The 4684-nt window shown below is 43.6% G+C and overlaps 1 pseudogene; it reads right to left on the bottom strand.

Moving 5' to 3' along the window:
- Positions 1-458, bottom strand: part of LOC102868845 — a 12684-nt pseudogene extending 12226 nt beyond the window's left edge.
- Between the last annotated feature and the right edge of the window lie 4226 nt (positions 459-4684).

Genomic DNA, 4684 nt, shown 5'->3' on the forward strand with positions numbered 1-4684 from the left:
AAAATCTCTGTAAATGTTAATTAAAATTAATAAAATAAATTTTTTTTTAAATGTTTATCTCATCCTCTAGTTAAAAAGTTTATCTCATTTGAGATCTCATAATGTACTTTGAATGCTTTTGGACTCTGAATTCATTGATGCAACCATAAATCTACTTAAAATGCTATTGTAATTATTACTATTTTTAATATATTTTAAGATTCAATAAAGATAGAAAAATTAATCACAGACATTAAAAAATAATTTTTAAAAAGCAACAACATGAGATTAAACCAGAATACGCCTCCCTTCCAAGCACAGCACAGGACAACCTTACTAACAATGCGTGGCTCGCTCTCCTGCTTGCGCTCCACGCGCTGCGTTCTCCTCTGCGCGAGGACGCTGCTGGCCCACCTTGGTCTCTGCTCTCCCCTCTTCCGCTGTATCGAAGCATCCGGCTTTGAGATGGTACAGATACCCGGAGGAAGGTTTTGACATTGTCAGCCATCTCCTCACCTTCCAATCTACCAGCTACACGGAAAAAGAGAAACACTTCATAACCTTTCATTGTGAAGGCCCTGGTGCTCCCAGGCCAGGGCAGCTGTGACCACACTGGGCATGTCAGCGCCTTGTGGGGTCCCAGGCACCCCCAGACAGGCCAGAACAGTTTTAAGCTCCTTACCACACCAGTTCTAAATGGTGGCTGAACCCTGTCCCACTCACAAATATAATTCCAAACCAAACCCACTGCCTTCAGGTCATTTCTAACTCAGCACCACCCTGGAGGCCAGAGCAGAGCTGTCTCCTACGCCTTCTAAGGCCGTACACCTTCAGGGAAGCAAACTGCTTCGTCATTCTTCTGTGGAGCAGCTGGTGGTTCGAACTTCTGGCCTTTTGGTTAACAACTGAATACTGTAACCATTGAGCAACCAAGGCTCTCACATGTGTTTGTTGTTGTTGTTGTTGTGTGCCTTCGAGTCGCCTGTGACTCATAGCAACCCTACGTACAACAGCCCTAACCCTGCTCTGAACTGTGCCAATCTCACCATCTCCAGCACACCCACCCCCATAACTCCAGTCACTGATTCAATCCACCTCACCAAGTGTCTTCCTCTCCTGCACTATCCCTCCACCCTCCCAAGCATGACGTCCTTCTCCCATGACTGCTCCCTCCTTGCAACGTGTCTAAAGTATGTCAGACGAAGCTTCAGAATCCTTGCCTCCAAGGAGCAGCCTGGTTTAACCCTTTCAAGGATGAACCTGTTTGTTTTCTTAGCAGTCCATGGTATATGTTCACAAGTGTTAGAGAATTAAATGTCGTATTGCCACCTATTATTTGGAAAATCCAAAGAAAAAAAGTCCGTTTCCTGTAGGAAAGACCTTTAACCAGAAGCTGTGAGCTTAGGTTATTGGCGGCAGGGCAGCTGTTGGAACAGACTTCCAGAACAGCCCCATCACACCCCAGGCTTCCAGCAGCGCCTCAGTGACCTCAGTGGCCTGACCTGGAGATGGCGCCAGCAGCCAAGGCAGGTTTGGAACATGATGTCTGGTCTGTTAAGAGCCATCCGCAAGACTGATGACTCCTCCAGATCTCGGTTAGGGAGTGATGTGCTTAGGATACCTTGCTGGCAGTTACACTGTCTGCAGATCACTTTAGAAGCCATATATATAGACAGAGTGCTTTATGATACATTTATGATTCATTTCAATACAGTTCGTGGTGATGCCAGAAAGTGGCTTGTATTAAAAAAAGGTTGAGTGGCATTTGAAAAGGAGGAAACTGTTTTCTTGAAGGGATTATTTTTGAAAAGTAAATGTGCACAAGATACCCTATTAAGGCATAAATCAGTTTGACAGGTGATTCTAATAAGTTCCTGGCAAGGGGGAAATTAGAGCAATTGAGTCAGTGGAGGTAAATGAGCTACAGGTGTGCCTGGTTTTGCTTGTTATCATGTCCGGGCTATCACAGGGTCTGCCAAATAGATTTCCAAAAGTTAATAGCAAAGGGATGAACCTGGAGAGAGGATGAAAGACGACACCCAAGCGTTGAGGACTCTCCTTCATAGGGTCGCTATGAGTCGCCTGCGACTCGACGGCACTTAACAACAACAACAACAACAATAGCAAAGGAAGAGGATTCTTTAAACCACACCAGCAACAGAGCCTGAGTGTGTAGGGATTATCAGAAATTTAGTGGGAATACATGATGGACAGTTTTAAAAAGAAGGAAAAAAGGTTGTGAGATTATTTTCTGGACTCAACACATTCCCTTAGCTGTCCTCGTCCTGTCGTCTCCAACAAGGCATAAGGTACCAAGGAGAGAGATGGACCCTTAAAGTTAGGTGAAAACTCCTGAGTTTATACCTCTCTTCTGTCTGATTAAGAAGACAGAACTGTGCAGGACAAGGGGACATCCCCAGCCATGACATCGTGTCAACCAACAGTGAAAATGTTGTTCCTTTTGTAATGATTTTCCTCCTATCATCACCCTCCTCTCCCAAATCTAGCGTCCTCCTTGAACATTGCTAGCCATTCATTTAACATATATTTCTGGAGAGATGTCCTTGAGGGGTGGGGGTGGTTGTTATGGGCTGTTGAGTCACCTGCAACTCATAGCCTCATAGCAACCCTATAAACAATAATAGCTCTGAATCCTACTCTGTCCTGAGCCAGGCTCACTGCTTCCGACACCTCTACCCCTATTACAGTTACCGTGTCAATCCCTCTCCCTGTCCTGCACTGTCCCTCCACCCTTCTAAGCAGGATGGCTTTCTCCAAGGACTGGTCTCTTCCTTGCCTCCAAGGAGTTGCACGGTTACACCCTCTCCAGGCACACCTGTTTGTTCTCTCAGCAGTCCCTGTTATGTTCAATACTCTTCTCCAGCACTACAAATCAAAGGTATTGATTCTTCTTCTGTCATCTTTATTCATTGTCCAGCTCTCTGATGCACAGCAAATAATTGCAAAGACCATGGCCTAGGTCAGGTGCACCTTAGTCTCTAGACTGTAATCGTCGCTTCTCAATACTCTGGAGAGGTCCTTGACAGTAGATTTTTCTCAATACAATGCATCCTTTGATTTCCTGACAGCTGGTCCCAAGAATGTTGATTGTGGAACTGATCAAGCTGAAATTATTAACAACTTCAACCTCTTCTCCGTCTCTCATGATGCTGTCAATTGGCCCAGTGATGAGAATCTTTGGGTTTTTTTTATATTGAACTTCAATCCACATTGAAGCTGCAGTCTTTGACCCGTTGCAGCAAACACCTCAGGTCCTCCTCAGTTTCAGCAAGCAAGGTTGTGTCATCTGCATAACACAATTTGTTGGTGAGTCTTCCTCCAATTCTGATGCCACATTCTTCCTCATAAAGCCCAGCCTCCCAAAATATTTAACATATTTGGATCCTGAAATACAATGTGGTGAGTGATAGGATAATACCCATACGCATACAAGGAAGTCCAGAGAATACCACTATCATTTAAACATATGCACCAACAACTAGAGCCAAAGAGGAGGAAATAGAAGATTTCTACCAACTTTTGCAGTCAGAAGTTGATCAAACATGCAATTAAGATGCATTGATAATAATGGGCGACTGGAACGCAAAAGTTGGGAACAGAGAAGAAGGTTCAGTAGCTGGAAAATACAGGCTCGGTGAGAGAAATGAGGCTGGAGATAGAATGATAGAGTTCTGCACATTCAATGATTTATGCGTTGCAAATACCTTTCATAAGAAACATAAATTCAGGCAATACACATGGATCTCACCTGATGGTATGCATAGGAATCAAATCTATTACATTTGTGGAAAGACTCGGTGGAGAAGCTCAATATCAGCAGTGAAAACCAGGCCGGGTGCTGATTGTGGCACAGACCACCAACTACTCATATGCAAGTTCAAGCTGAAGTTGAGGAAAATTAAATCAAGTCCATGGGAACCAAAATTTGATCTTCAGTCTATCCCATTCGAATTTCAAAACCATCTCAGGAACAGGTTTGAAGCCTTGAGCACGAATGAGCATAGACCAAATGAGCTCTGGGAGAATATCAAGAAAATCGTACATGAAAAATGCAAAAGATCATTACAAAGGCTGAAAAAGAAGAAAAGACCAAGATGGATGTCCGATGAGACTCTGAATATTGCATTAGAGCACTGAGAATCCAAAGCTAAAGGAAGAAACAAAGAAATCAAAGGGCTAAACAGAAAATTTCAAAAGGCAGCCCGGGACGACAAAGCAAGATACTATAATGAAATGTGCAGAGAGCTGGAGACAGAAAATCAAAAGTGACGAACTTGCTCAGCGTTTCTTAAGCTGAAGGAGCTGAAAACTAAATTCAAACCACTGGTGGCAACACTTAAGGATACTTTGGGCAGTATATTAAATGATCCAGAAAGTATCAAGACAAGATGGAAGGAATACACAGAGTCACTGTATCAGAAGGAATTGGCTGACACAGAAGATTTTCATGAAATGACATATGAGCAAGAGCCTATGGTGATGAAGGAGGAAGTTCAAATTGCTCTAAAGAAATTGGCAAGAAACAAGGCTCCAGGAGTTGACGGCATACCAATTGACATATATCAACAGACACTGGCCTGGATGTGCTCGCTAAGTTGTGTCAAGAAATCTGGAGAACAGCCAGCTGGCCCACTGACTGGAAAAGATCGATATTTGTTCCCATTCCAAAGAAAGGTGACCCAAC

Source organism: Elephantulus edwardii, unplaced genomic scaffold (assembly GCF_000299155.1).
Source record: "Elephantulus edwardii isolate Elephantulus edwardi_28Jun2011 unplaced genomic scaffold, EleEdw1.0 scaffold00169, whole genome shotgun sequence".
NCBI lineage: Eukaryota > Metazoa > Chordata > Mammalia > Macroscelidea > Macroscelididae > Elephantulus > Elephantulus edwardii.